Source organism: Gigantopelta aegis, chromosome 4, assembly GCF_016097555.1.
Source record: "Gigantopelta aegis isolate Gae_Host chromosome 4, Gae_host_genome, whole genome shotgun sequence".
Classification (NCBI taxonomy): domain Eukaryota; kingdom Metazoa; phylum Mollusca; class Gastropoda; order Neomphalida; family Peltospiridae; genus Gigantopelta; species Gigantopelta aegis.
In genome coordinates, this window is record NC_054702.1 from 108990429 (window position 1) to 109006909 (window position 16481).

At 36.7% G+C, this 16481-nt stretch overlaps 1 long non-coding RNA gene across 2 annotated transcripts in view; it reads left to right on the plus strand.

The window, feature by feature from the left end:
* LOC121371723 overlaps positions 1 to 16481 on the plus strand; it is a 34922-nt gene that overhangs the window by 2629 nt on the left and 15812 nt on the right. The window contains exons 1-2 of one of the 2 annotated variants that reach the window (XR_005957823.1): positions 10171 to 10607; positions 13249 to 13355. This is a non-coding gene — a long non-coding RNA (uncharacterized LOC121371723). Of the gene's footprint in view, positions 1 to 10170; positions 10608 to 13248; positions 13356 to 16481 lie in introns of those variants that run through there. The other variant, XR_005957822.1, reaches the window with a different exon arrangement.

Consider the following 16481-nt stretch of genomic DNA (forward strand, 5'->3'; position numbering starts at 1 on the left):
CAGTGACTTCCACTTGTGTTAAATGGTGGATAAAGATGTAACTGAGTATAGCAGAGCCCTCCCCTGAGATGTGACCCCCGTCTATCACTCTCAATGAGATGGACTAGATGGGTGGGGGGAGGGGGGTTAGTCCCCATCTCATCTAGTGCCTACAACTGAAAACTTATTAGGTGCAGCAGGTGTCCTATCCTTCTCAAGACCAAGTGTGAATTCCTTTTCTGTCTATTTCTACACACTTCAATTTATAATAATCCTAGGTTAAACATGGGCCCCAATTTACAAAGCCTGATTTCTTTTTAATGCAGGTGTTTAAGCATTGTAAATTTATGTAGTTAAATGCATATAACTAAAAAAACAGACTTTGTAAAATTGACCCCTACTTTAATTTAATACAAGTGGTGGAACTTCCACACGACGAGTGATGGGTCAATGGGTGGATCATCATTAGTAGACCTTTTAAATTATTTTTCTTCCATTTAGTGTTCCCTGACTGGTACATTATATCAAAACCTGTGGTACTGTACATCAGTTGTGTGGATAGGTGCATATAAAATACTGTTGTTGCTACAAGAAGGAGCTACCTATATGATGGCAGCTAGTTTCTTCTCTTGTTTCCAGATAATGTTATTGTTACCATCTGTTACACCCAAAAGCTAATGGTTAAACAATTGGTTGGCATGTGATAAAACAAACATCCCGTTTACCTTCTTTTATTTTAATAATAAGATGCAAAAGTCACAATAAACACTCTTCTTTTTATTTCACCTGTTTAGAAAGTCATGGGATTATTTCTCCAGGACGTATTAATTAAGAGTGTCTAGACATATTGCACAGGAAACACTCCCTGAATCATAGATCATCCCGATACTTACATCCCTTAGCTTGTCCAGTGGTCAGCTCACTGTGGTAGAGAGTCACCACTGCATGCCCACTGTGATATCTCTATTAAAGAGACCTGTATCAAACCAGGGAATACATTGTCGGTATTCATGTTGATAGTCACTTCTAGGTTTATTAATTTTCTTCTAATTCACTGGAGGCAGGAGCGGCATTTAGCTCAGTCGGTATTCATGTTGATAGTCACTTCTAGGTTTATTACTTTTCTTCTAATTCACTGGAGGCAGGAGTGGCATTTAGCTCAGTCGGTATTCATGTTGATAGTCACTTCTAAGTTTATTACTTTTCTTCTAATTCACTGGAGGCAGGAGTGGCATTTAGCTCAGTCGGTATTCATGTTGATAGTCACTTCTAGGTTTATTACTTTTCTTCTAATTCACTGGAGGCAGGAGCGGCATTTAGCTCAGTCGGTATTCATGTTGATAGTCACTTCTAGGTTTATTACTTTTCTTCTAATTCACTGGAGGCAGGAGCAGCATTTAGCTCAGTCGGTATTCATGTTGATAGTCACTTCTAGGTTTATTACTTTTCTTCTAATTCACTGGAGGCAGGAGCGGCATTTAGCTCAGTCGGTATTCATGTTGATAGTCACTTCTAGGTTTATTACTTTTCTTCTAATTCACTGGAGGCAGGAGCGGCATTTAGCTCAGTCGGTATTCATGTTGATAGTCACTTCTAGGTTTATTACTTTTCTTCTAATTCACTGGAGGCAGGAGCGGCATTTAGCTCAGTCGGTATTCATGTTGATAGTCACTTCTAGGTTTATTACTTTTCTTCTAATTCACTGGAGGCAGGAGTGGCATTTAGCTCAGTCGGTATTCATGTTGATAGTCACTTCTAGGTTTATTACTTTTCTTCTAATTCACTGGAGGCAGGACATAATCCAGTGGTAAAGCGCTCGCCTCATTCGTTGTCAGTTTGGTATCGATTTACGTCGGTGGGCCCATGGTATATCAAAGGTTGTGGTATGTGCTGTCCTATCTGTGGGATGGTGCATAAAAAATATATCTTGCTACTAATGAAAAAATGCAGTGGGTTTCTTGTCTAAGATTATATGAATAAATTACCAAATGTTTAACATCCAATGATAAATAAATGAATGCTCTAGTGGTGTCATTAAACAATACAAACTTTAACTTTAACTTTTTATAATTCATTGTGTCTTTAATGTTCTGAAAGTATAGTAGTCTTGATATGAAATACTCTTTAGTGGGAAGTTTCTTAGTAGCTCTGTTGGTATTAGAATGTTGGAATCTCACACTGGGAGTCCTTAGTTCAAATCTTTTTGGTGGAAGTTGATTTATTTAATACCTAAGGACTTGGTGTATTCTGAGTACCTGATTTAATTACTGTCCTGTCAACCCTGTAACAGTTCAACTGCCCATGGCCCACAATTCTAAGGTGTACATTCACTTTGTGTGGGGGGGGGGGGGAGGAGGGGGATGTAGTAGAAATCTGTAGGACTAGTATAAAGTGTTTATACTGGCAGTGACTTGTAGGAATTGTCCTTCAGTTGAGGATAATTTATCTCTGACAAGGCTACATAACAAAGTCATCACTTTTTAGTGTACTTTCACTGATATGGAAAATGTATATAGCAAAAAAAGATGTTAAGAGATTTATGCATTGTTGAAGGGTTTATAAGGAAAAAAATGTTGGAGTAATGACACCCAAGCACATTGTTAATATGTGGGGGTAGTTACAAGTCTGCTATAAAGTATTACTACTGGCAATAACATAGCTATTAAATATAAAATTAAATGTTGGAGTAATGACACCCAAGCACATTGTTAATACATGGGGGTAGTTACAAGTCTGCTATAAAGTATTACTACTGGCAATAACATAGCTATTAAATATAAAATTAAATGTTGGAGTAATGACACCCAAGCACATTGTTAATACGTGGGGGTAGTTACAAGTCTGCTATAAAGTATTACTACTCAATAACATAGCTATTAAATATAAAATTAAATGTTGGAGTAATGACACCCAAGCACATTGTTAATACATGGGGGTAGTTACAAGTCTGCTATAAAGTATTACTACTCAATAACATAGCTATTAAATATAAAATTAAATTTTAAAATATGCAAGATTTTCATGTTTAAAATATTAATTGTAAATAGGTGGTTACGTAAACTGTTTAATTTGAGACTCTTTACCTAATCGTTCTGTCACACCAATATAATTTATTCAGTCACTTCCGATGCTAAATTATAAATATCAATATCTCTTCCCCTCACCTATTGTGTGCAGTATTGATTTGGCCAAATTACAATTGACAGTTTTGTAAAAAGGTGTTTGGTGAGGAACGTCTGATGATCACCTGTGTGTTTGTTTTGTTTGTACCTGTTAACGAGAACAATGGATGCTGCTAGCACACGTTTCGCACCTTGGTCCATTACCCACCTGAAAATCGGTAATCTGTTTGTGTCACACTTTTTAAACACTGTTGTCAAAGCGCCGATACTGATGAATACCTATTTATGTTTTGACACTCCAGCGAACAACAGGTTTCTTTCTATTTGTGAAAGGCCTTGGACTCCTACGGTGTCGTGGTAATTAATTACCCCTGCCCACCCCCAATCCTCTGTGGACTGACAGTAGCCCCCCTCTTGTGGGTGTCATTTTTCTTTCCATCTTTGCTTCACTTCCCATAAATAAGTGGACCGCTGTGTTAAACACAAAGCCGGGATTCTGCGTGAATGAAAGCACTAAGAAATCGGCCTCCTCCTGAACAAATTTTAGTCTTACGTTTCTTAATTAATGTGAGATGAATCCCGATATGATTGTCCCAGCACACCTATCCCTTGTCCAGCCCGAGGGTTTTCACTGACAACTATCATTTAGCATTATCTCCATGGCTCCGCGTGTTCTTTTCAGACAACTCCGGCTTCAGTCGTTATTTGCTACATTATGTAACTGATCAAACACGACACGCCCTGCTGAATGCGAAAAAAAAGAAATTATAAAACAGTATATTCACCACTAAAATATTGTGTGTTGGTTGCTGTTATATAATAGCTTTACGTAAATATGCAGTCCGTTTTATACTTGATCATGTTTATTCTACATCATGTTTATATTCTCAATCATATTTACGTTCCATCACATTTATATTGTTTGAGATCATTTCATTTCATTTCAACTTATTTTTGTGCTTACCGGTATATCGGATTAAGATTCTAGCATGCTGTCCTAGGCACACACCTCAACTATTTGGGCTGTCTGTCTAGGAAAATAAGTTAGTTGTTAGTTGTTAGTGAGAGAGATGAGGGTGTAGTGGTCATTAAAACTTGCTCTGGGTGGGAGCCGGTGCTGGGCTGCAAACCCTGTACCTACCAGCCTTATGGCCTAACCACAACACCACCAAGGCCAAAAGATCAGTTACCATCAGTAGACATCATCGATTACTTCCTATTTCAAGTCAATGCTTGACGTTAAATGTTTGTGTTGTTTAATGACACCACTTGAGCACATTGATTTGTTAATCATCAACTCTTAGTAATTTTTGACAGTCTAAGAAAAACTGATACATTTTTCCATTTGAAGCAAGAAATCTTTTATATGCACTTTCATACAGACAAGACAGCACATACCATGGGGTTTGATGACAGGGGAAAATCCAGTCAGAGGTGACTGATTCCTGAATGCACTGTGAGCAAATGGTCTACCTGAGCTGCATCCTGCCCCTCAATGGTTGATGACTGCAGAACGCTTTCTCTGGGAATACGTATATAAAACTTCCCAGGTATATCAGGGTATAAACAGGGGACAATATTTTAAAATCTTCAGTAACTGGAACTCGATGAATAAAGTTCTGATGATCTTGAAGTTTGTAACTTTTAAATTTAGAATGTATCGGTTCACCACATAACTGACTGGCAGTTTGCTTGATTCTGAAGTTGTATTGCTGACATGGGAACACAATGACACTTTGTGGGAAATATTGTCTTGAATTGTACATAATATTATAAAAATTAAATAAATTTTCATTTCCAAATAAGGTATTCTTAAAACAAGTTTTGATTGATATTGTTTACATTGATATGAGCACCCTGTTAGAATGAAACCATTTAGTTTAGTGATAGCTTTAAGTATAAACAGGGCTTGATATGAGTACCATGTATCGGTCTCAGTGGTGTTGTGGTTAAGCCATTGAACATACGGTTGGTAGGTACTGGGTTCGCAACCCGGTACTGGCTCCCACCCAAAGCAAGTTTTAACGACTCAATAGGTAGGTGCAAGGCCAATATATACCCTCTTCTCTCTCATTAACCACTAACAACTAATAACTAACCCTCTGAGCTGAGGTGTGTGTCCAGAATAGCATGCTTGAACCTTAATTGGATATAAACATAAAAATAAATTGAAATGAATGAATGAATGAAGTACCATGTTAAAGTATTTACAAAACTATTTGGCTTAAACTGTACTTATTGCCATTCAAAATGTAGTGGTTTGGAGACTAGCTAAACGACATTAGCCTATATTAATGCCTCTCCCAACCATGTAGTTTCCTGTAATCCATCAGTATGCACAGACATGGAAATCACCAGCCAGCTAACCTCAGGCAACCTGTACTTGTGCAACTGCATTTTGAGTTTTCTTTAATATTGTGTGATAAAAAAGAGAAGTGGGCAATAACAGAGGTAACAGTAAGGTCACCGTCTTTATATACAGTTTTACCCACAAGACCACCTCATATAGTCGATCAAGTTATACAACAATTTAATTGTCTTTGTCAAAGTAGTACATGCACTTCTTTTCCACTTAGGGGCGGGGTTTAGCTCAGTCGGTTGAGTGCTCGCTTGAGGTGCTTGCGTCACCGGATTGAACCACCTCGGTGGATCCATTCAACTGACTGTTTTTTTCTAACCAGTGCACCACAACTGGACAAAGGCCGTGGTATGTGTTTTCCTGTCTGTGGGAAAGTGCATATAAAAGATCCCTTGCTGTATTAGAAAAAAATGTAGTGGGTTTCCTCTGATGACTATGAGTCAGAATTACCAAATTAGCCGATGATTAATTAATCAGTGTGCTCTAGTGGTGTCGTTAAATTTTTTTTTTTTAACAAACTTGTTCTTTTCCACTTTTGCATCATGATCCCTTGTATTATTGATGTGTAACCATAAAAAGCTTTACCAATGGGCTACGTCCCACACCCTTTCTGAAGAAATGTATTCTTTACTGACTGTTCGCTTGATGCGCGGTCAGTCTGGGATCGATTCCTGTCAGTGGACCCATTGGGCTATTTCTTGTTCCAGCCAGTGCAACCACGACTGGTACATCAAAGGTCATGGTATGTGCTATTCTGTCTATGGGATGGTGCATATAAAAGATCCCTTGCTGTTAATCGAAAAGAGTAGCCTATGAAGTGGCAACAGCGGGTTTCCTCTCTCAGTATCTGTGTGGTCCTTAACCGTATTCTGATGCCAAATAACCATAAATAAAATGTGTTGAGTGTGTCATTAAATAAAACATTTCCTTCCTATTGAAATAAAACAAAACTGAGCACTGAACGTAAGCATACTGAACGTAAGCATACTGAACGTAAGCATACTGAACGTAAGCATACTGAACGTAAGCATACTGAACGTAAGCATACTGTCCTTACTGGGGAAAACAGGGGCAACATTTTTTCAATTAACCCTTTTCACAAGAAGACCGATATTGTTTAACTCATACTTTTACTCAGTTGGAAGAAGTTTATTTTCACAAGAAGACCGATATTGTTTAACTCATACTTTTACTCAGTTGGAAGAAGTTTATTTTTACAAGAAGACCGATATTGTTTAACTCATACTTTTACTCAGTTCGAAGAAGTTTATTTTGTTTAACGACACCACAAGAGCACATTGATTTATTAATCATTGGCTATTGGATGTCAAACATTTGGTAATTTTGACATATAGTCTTAGCAAGGAAACCCACTACATTTTTTCCATTAGGAGCAAGGGATCTTTTATATGCACCATTCCATAGACAGGATAGCACATACCATGGCCTTTGATGTACCAGTCATGGTGCACTGGCTGGAGTGAGAAATAGCCCAATGGGCTTACTCAGTTTGAATTGTAATAAAACATTGTTTAACCTCAGTTTTAGAGTTCATTTTGTGTTACATTTTGTCCATGTGGTAAAAGTTGATGCTTGGTTTTGTTAGTAAACTTTTTTCTTCGTTTAAAAAGAGTTCATTCTAAGTGCTAGTAACATTATTCTTAAATGGACACCCAGACTTAATTTTATCATAAATTGTCTTTTTCTACTATAAATGTATAGTAAAAATTGGCATTCATTATTTTTACCCAAGTTTAAAAAATAACATTGGCAACCAGACTTATTAGTGATAAATTTCTATCTCTAGATATGAATATATATTGAAAGTTGATTTTCCTTAGTTTAAAAATTAACATTATGTCGAGCCATTTTTGTGATAAATTTCAATGTTCTGATATGAATGTGTGGTGAAAGTGGAAGTTGTGTGGCCATGTGTCTCTGCCTCCACCTAACCTGGCTGCAGTTTGTCAACAGGTGTTTTGTGACAGTCCTACCTGACATGGCTCTCAATTAGCCAGTGGCACGTCTTGGCAGTGCGCCATCAGGTGGCCACATAGCTGGGCACTTTATGCAAGATCATATATAAACACAAAGTCAACATATTCCTTGAATGCTTAACTCCAGTGGATAAAGCCATTAAGCTTCGTGTTTCAAAGCTGGCCTAAATAAGTGAAGTGAAAAAGAAATCATTCATATAATGCGTGTCCAGCCATTATTTTCTGTTGACAGTTTTGTCAACCATCGACTGAAATTTCTCAATAATTTTCTTAGTCTCACACATGAAAAACAATGCAGAAAATGTTTATATTGTTACATTATTTTATACTTTGACATTCATAAATAATAATTTCAAATAATATTTCTTCTCAATAAAATAAAATAATTAAATATCATGTCCATAGGAACCAGAGGTTGGGTGGGGTGGAGGTGGGGGTTGGGGGCAGGGACGAAAATGTTATATAAATAAGATAAAAATCTGGCTTGTGCACCCCCACTAGAGACTGTGCCTCCTCCAATAGAGATTGTGCCCCCCCCCCCCAACTTCAAATGCTGTTCCAAAGGGTCTGAAAAGGGACCTAGACAGGGGCATTCTTTTACAAGCAGGTAGCTTTTACAATGATACACGTGCATATCTGAAGGTGCTTCTTATAGACAGGTGGTTGTTGTACAAAGTGTCATTTACTTAACTGTATTTCAATTGTTTTATTTGAGATATGGTGAAACAAATGCTGAAAACTGTACCAGGGTAGTAAAGATTTTAAAATAAAAACCTTACTGCATTACGTCTGTTACAGTATTGTTTATTTTACCAATACACTCAGGTATGGATACTGTGTTTATCTTGTATACTACAAAGTTTGTCACAAGAATAATGAAATTCAAGCTTTTCAGGTGTGTATTATGTGTAGGAGGGGACAGATGAATATCTAAAGACTGGCCATATGACTTACAAAAAGTCACACAAAGAATGACACAAATCCAACAAGCTGTAAACATCTGACATATATATATACTACACTACTTGAGACAACTTCACTTTAAAGGGCACTAGTTAATATACAACACTATTAATAGACCATCCCACTATACCAGACACATTCAGGTCTATAGCAAATCATAGCCAACAATACAAGGGCATACACTTTGCATTTGGTACATATTTATGCTTGGTTTAATCCATGAAATTTCCTCTAAGGCAAAAGTAATATTTAAAAAACAAATCAAATTAAGCATTTAAATTCTGTTTTCAATTCTGTTTTCAAATATTTTCTTTTGAAATACCTGAATTTTTTATGTCAATTTCTTTTTTTGTTTCAATATTTAAAATTATTATCTAATGACATTATGATAATAATACCTAGTTTGCATTGTTGTACATTATTCAGTGATTTAAATACATTTGTTTCAGAGTTATTTTCCATTAAAATATCTTAATTTAACCTTTCACGTTTGGAGACAATGTACATGTCATACACCCTAAAACATGGGTGTTTTAACATCCTCAGTTAGTTAACTGCCGTCTGTAACGGCTTGATGATGACGCCATTTATTAGAAGAAAGTGTAAAACTGACACGCAGAACGTGACGCCTGTTGAGTGATAGGTACAATTGTTTTATATATCCTTAGAGAACGTGTCTTGGGAGTGAGCTTTAGCTCAGTGGTAGCACACTCGCTTCAGGTGTGACGGATCATAGGATCAATCACCCTCAGTGGACTCATCAGAGTTTTTTTTCCAGTTCCATCCATTGCTACATGACTGGTACATCAAAGACCATGATATATTCCTAGCTGCAGTTTGGTAGTGATAACCTTACTGTCCTGACCTAACCATTGCACCACGACTGCTACATGTATATCAAAGATCATAGTCAGGACTTTAGATTCTACCAAATGCTGTGCCCCAAATGTATGACTGTTTTCCCATTCCAACCAGTGCTCCACGACTGGTATATCAAGGACCATGGTATATTCTGTCTGTGGAAAAGTGCATAAAAAAGATCCCTTGCTGTAAATGTAGCAGGTTTCCTGTAAGACTTCAAAGACCAAATATCAAATGTTTGATACCCAACAGCCGATCATTAATAAATCAATGTGCTCTAATGATGTCATTAAACAAAACACAAACTTTAGACTTTTTAAACATTCCTTTCTTTTCTTTTTGCCTGCACCCATTTCTGCGTCACGTATAACATGCAGGAAAGCTGTCTCCTCCAACAGATTAGATAACCATTGTATGCAGATGCATTTCTCCACTCATGTGTGGTTGATCTTACAGTGTTACGTCTCAGGTTAGGCTGCCATTTGTCACCGGCATGTCCTCATCTTGGACAAAGCCAAAACTGTCTCTGATTCAAGCAGCTACTTTTAAAATACTGACAGGCCTTAATGACTTGAACAAGGGTCTGTTCTAGGGAGGAAACCAGATCAGGTTCAGAGATCATGTATCTTCGTGAACAAAAAAAATTGTTTCGTTTAACGACACCACTAGAGCACATTGATTTATTAATCATCAGCTATTGGATGTCAAACATTTGGTGATGATACATATAGTCTTTGAGAGGAAACCTGCTTCATTTTTACATTAGTAGCAAAAGATATTTTATATGTGCCATCCAATAGACACGATAGCACATGCCATGGTCTTTGATATACCAGTCGTGGGACACTGCCTGGAATGAGAAATAGCCCAATAAATCCACCAACGGGGATCGATCCCAAACCAACTGTGCATCAAGTGGGTGCTTTACCACTGGGCTATGTCCTGCCCCTGCATCATTGTGAAAGCAGGAAAAGTATAATATTACTTGATGATCAGCTCACGTAATCTTATCTTGAAACCAGAGATGGTAAACGCGCCAATATTTGCATTGGTCTAGTTGTGGTTTTTTAGCATTGTCACTACTTTTGTTAGAGGTGTAACGCATATGTGTCTGGAAATTTGATATCACATGTTGCGGAGGTGTTGGTTTAAGTAACTGTCCATTTTCAAAAGAGAAATAACTTGATACACTAAGAAACCTTATTGAAATAAATCTCATATATTGTATATCAGTGTGTTGTAAATATTATTACATGTTCTCCAAAAACAAGTGAGTCACAGAAAGAAAACAATAAACTGAGATGTTGCAGAAATTGTTTGAATAATGTAAGTATATTTTATTGTTGTACACAGAGAGGTGGAACTATTTCACTGCTAAGCACTGTGTATTCACACACATTTGCACACACACACTATTTTAATGAAGATGGTCTTTTACTGGTCTAGCACATTACAAATGAATAGACATTTTTTTTAAATCTGAACAGCCAAGCAATCCAATCTCCGTCAGACAAGCAAAAAATATCATTAAGAAAACGTTCTACAATTCACCAAAACAACCAAGGGCCCAGCCGACAACCTGGGGGGACACCAGCAGACATCAGACTGCCAACTAGTCACTACCATCTCTCTGGTCCACATCTACCACCTGAAACTGGTTAATTGTTAATGTAAAATAGAACATGTATTTTACATATATATAGAATGAAAATGCAAGAGACAAACTTGAGTAAAGATGCAATTAAAAAAATCTTAAAAGATAAAATGAAAATTAAAAGATACATATTTGATTTTTAAAATGTCATTTTAAAGCATTTTATGAATTTTGGGCCCCTTGGCAAAAATGTTTTTAAAATAATCTTCAAAAAAGAGAAAAGAAAAGAATTAATTTAGGGATCTAGTCTTCACTCTTCCTATATATATTTTTCTTTTTTTACAGCACATTCTATTGATAACTGTCTCTTTTCTGTCAGCATGTTTTAATTTTATTTATGCCCCAAGATCAGCCTGTATGTATACATGTAGCATGAGTTTAAAATTATGTCAGTGTTTTTGAGTCATTTCTGTTTTACAGTCAGGCAATGAACCAAGGTTCCCCAACCTTGGCATTGCCAACTGATCTAGGGATAAAGAAATCATTGAATTTTTTTCAACACCGGTAATGATTCAGCAATACTATAAAACCAATTTGATAAAATAAATGTTTTGAGGAAAGATTTAATTGTAAACATGTATTTTTAGTGGTGAATAGGTGTATTCTACATCCTGGTACATTTTCTTCCTTGTACGGTTTCGCTATCTGCACTGGTCATCTGACAAGTTTTTTGCTAAGAGTAATTATTCAGTCTGAGCTTTAATAATCATGTGACTACTGAATAGATGTATTTTTTATCACATGTAGACATACTGAATAAATGGTTCTACTTTTCCCATTACCCAAGGGCATGTACAGAATTTCATATCATTTATTGTATTAATATGTGGGCAATAATATATTACACAGGTATGTAGTCGTGCACACAGGCTCATATCATTTATTGTATGAGTATGTGGGCAATAATATATTACACAGGTATGTAGTCATGCACACAGGCTCATATCATTTATTGTATAATATGTGGGCAATAATATATTACACAGGTATGTAGTCGTGCACACAGGCTCATATCATTTATTGTATGTATATGTGGGCAATAATATATTACACAGGTAGTCGTGCACACAGGCTCATATCATTTATTGTATGAATATGTGGGCAATAATATATTACACAGGTATGTAGTCGTGCACACAGGCTCATATCATTTATTGTATAATATGTGTGCAATAATATATTACACAGGTATGTAGTCGTGCACACAGGCTCATATCATTTATTGTATGAATATGTGGGCAATAATATATTACACAGGTATGTAGTCGTGCACACAGGCTCATATCATTTATTGTATGAGTATGTGGGCAATAATATATTACACAGGTATGTAGTCGTGCACACAGGCTCATATCATTTATTGTATGAGTATGTGGGCAATAATATATTACACAGGTATGTAGTCGTGCACACAGGCTCATATCATTTATTGTATGAGTATGTGGGCAATAATATATTACACAGGTATGTAGTCGTGCACACATTCTCATATCATTTATTGTATAATATGTGGGCAATAATATATTACACAGGTATGTAGTCGTGCACACAGGCTCATATCATTTATTGTATGAGTATGTGGGCAATAATATATTACACAGGTAGTCGTGCACACAGGCTCATATCATACAAGACAATAATGGACTTGGTTTGTACCCGCACATCATATATTAAACTAGAAGTAGTCCAGATAACCGGTTGAAAATTATATTATGGTAACAATGAGTAAACTATAGTAGCTAAAATCACTTGACTAAAAGTATATCAAATACAACTTGAGGAAACTGTTAAAATTGTGGTTTTAAAATGTAGAAATAATTTGATAATATAGAAAAGTTTTGTATTAATACTAAGGTACCCAACTCAAATATAAAGTCAAGACTTTAATTAGTTAGTTAGGACAAACAAACCCCCAACCCACCACACCTATTTTGGGTAATATCACCACCATTCAGTAATTTTGAAGCAAATGTGATGACCTGATCGAAATTTAAGCTTTTTCTGATAAAGCTGTTTCACTCAATCTGAATACTTACTTTAAAGTTTGACTCAAACAGAAGCTGGACTTTGGTAAATATAATTCTTTGTAGTGGTTAATATACAAGACAAGTAGATACATTACATAATAACTACTCTGTTTAACAAAATTTAATACAGCAAATGTGATCTACAAATATTCCATAGGCTCTAAGAGATTATCTAAATGATATGATTCATGCTTGACTTTTGCACTGGTATGTATGTATGCGTGTTCATTTTAATTAAAACCTAAGTTTTATTATCTTTGAGATAAATTCCTGTCCATCATTTCAGATACCTCAAGTGTGGTCAACTGCACCTTGTTGAAGAGTTAACACCCTGACTGCTTGGATATGCATAGCGATAGTTCGCCACATCACTGAAATTAGCCTGCAGACCAGGTATGCATAGTGATAGTTTGCCACATCACTGAAGTTAGCCTGCATACCAGGTATGCCTAGCGATAGTTCGCCACATCACTGAAGTTAGCCTGCAGACCAGGTATGCATAGCGATAGTTCGCCACGTCACTGAAGTTAGCCTGCAGACCAGGTATGCATAGCGATAGTTCGCCACATCACTGAAGTTAGCCTGCAGACCAGGTATGCATAGTGATAGTTTGCCACATCACTGAAGTTAGCCTGCAGACCAGGTATGCATAGTGATAGTTCGCCACATCACTGAAGTTAGCCTGCAGACGAGGTATGAATAGTGATGGTTCGCCACATCACTGAAGTTAGCCTGCAGACCAGGTATGCATATTGATGGTTCGCCACATCACTGAAGTTAGCCTGCAGACCAGGTATGCATAGTGATAGTACGTTACATCACTGAAGTTAGCCTGCAGACCAGGTATGCATAGTGATAGTACGTTGCATCACTGAAGTTAGCCTGCAGACCAGGTATGCATAGTGATAGTACGTTACATCAGTGAATTAGCCAAACAGACGAGGTATGCATAGCGATAATATGCTACATCAGTGAGTTAGCCAAACAGACCAGGTATGCATAGCGATAGTAAGCTACATCAGCGAGTTAGCCAAACAGATGAGGTATGCATAGTGATAGTAAGCTACATCAGCGAGTTAGCCAAACAGACGAGGTATGCATAGTGATAGTACTCCACATCAGTGAGTTAGCCAAACAGACCAGGTATACATAGTGATAGTAAGCTACATCAGTGAGTTGGCCAAACAGACCAGGTATGCATAGCGATAGTACTCCACATCAGTGAGTTGGCCAAACAGACCAGGTATGCATAGTGATAGTACTCCACATCAGTGAGTTGGCCAAACAGATGAGGTATGTATAGCGATAGTACACCACATCAGCGAGTTAACCAAACAGACGAAGGAAAGAAGTGAATATTTTGTTTAATGATGCACTCAACACATTTTATTTACGGTTATATGGCGTCGGACCAAACAGATGAGATATGCATAGCAATAGTAAGCCACATCAGTGAGTTAGCCAAACAGACTAGGTATGCATAGTGATAGTACATTACATCAGTGAGTTAGCGAAACAGACCAGGTATGCATAGTGATAGTATGCTACATCAGTGAGTTAGTGAAACAGACTAGGTATGTGTGTGTATGGGAGATCATCACTTGTTGCACCTGTTTGTTCACCACGCTAGCCCTCAATGAATATAGCCACAATCCAATAACCTGCTAACCTACACCCATTCAAGATCCGCTCTCCCATTGGCTGATGGGAAGGGTAAACACTCACAGGGTAGATGGCCAGGTCGCTTGCTGATAAGATAGAAGGCATGGCGTGGTACCCATCACTTAAGTTATTGATTAGTTTATGGTGAAGAGCTGTGAAAATGCTTGATAAACATTGCTGTGTTTAAAATTTCCTTCTTCTCGTTGCCTTGTAACTTGAATTTATCACCCTTATTTCCGGCCATTTTGGAATCACCCCAATAGGGGTAGATGGCATGTACAATGAAATCTGAAGAGTGTTGCCGGGCTCACAGTTTCGTTTATATTAATCTTAAGATTGATCGTATGAAGGAAATGGACACTTAAATCACATTTGAGATGTGTACCACTCTGTCTTTAAATTTGTAGAACACATAGATACTGATGTCCATTGAAAACGCACCACCTAATTTTCATCTGTTATTTCTAATGCATTGTGAGTTTACTATAAAACACATGTAATAATCCTAACCCTTGTATACAATGTTTTGGTTATTTATTGCCTATCAGGTTACATCCAACTAAACCAGTTCAATGTATTATTTTTTCTTCTCATATCCTTTTTACAACTATAAACCTGATTGGTGTGTTTTCAATGGAGTTAAGTATATTTGTTATGTAGGCTAATTCCATCCCCCATTCAGCAAGGTAATACATCCTGTTTATTTATCCTTTTTTTTGTTGTTATTTTATATTTGGTTAATTTTTTTCTTTATCTTTTAAAACTGTGTTAAAATTATGATTAGTATGAAAATTACCTGATATCAAAGTGATAATGACAGGAAGTGGGTGTGAAATGTTTTAAAAAGAATCTGCACTTTAACCGTTATCGCGAACACGATCAATTCGGTTTCACCCACTTCTCCTCACAAAACCTGTTTGTCCTCTCTCATACCTGTACCTGCATAACTCGTTAAAAGTCACATGTTTCTTACACACCTAGTTTGCATGTATTTTCCACATGGGTGACTTTATTTTATCTAGAGGCAAGCAGTATGAAAAAAAAGAAGAAATCACAACATTGAAAAATATGATGATAATCATTGAATACTGAATGTAATAACTTGTTTACTTCATGTAGGCACAAGGAAGTAATTTGCACAAAATGTTTGATTTTAAATAAGTGTAAATATCATATTTCATTTGTAAAGCATTTTAGAAAACGTCATTTCTTTGAAATCAAATCACATCATTAGCCTTATATGATACTAATAACTTTTTATCATTATTTGTACCAAATGGTTTGTGTTTGAATGTGGGTTTCAAAATATTTATATACAGTCTAACCTACTATAATGGACACCAAACCTGTCTAAAGGGACATTAGTATAACACTCAGTGAGTGTGAGCATTTGAGTTTGTAAGTAAAGCTGTGAATGAGTGAATGTGAATTAGTATGTTAGTAAGTGAGTAGTTATGTGAAGGTAACTAAGTGAGTGTGAGTATGAGTTGGTAAATAAATGATTATGAGTGAAGATGTGAATGAATGAGTATGTGAGATTAAGTATATCAGTAAGTGCTGATATGAGAAGCTAACTGAATGAGTAAGTGAGTAAGCCAGTCCATTATGAGAAGATAACTGAGTGAGTTAGCCAGACCATTATGAAAAGACAATTGAGTAAGTGAGTGAACCAGGCCATTATGAGAAGATAACTGAGTGAGTTAGCCAGGCCTTTATGAAAAGACAATTGAGTAAGTGAGTGAGCCAGGCCATTATGAGAAGATAACTTGAGTGAGTTAGCCAGGCCTTTATGAAAAGACAACTAAGTAAGTGAGTGAGCCAGTCCATTGTGAGAAGATAACTGAGTGAGTTAGCTAG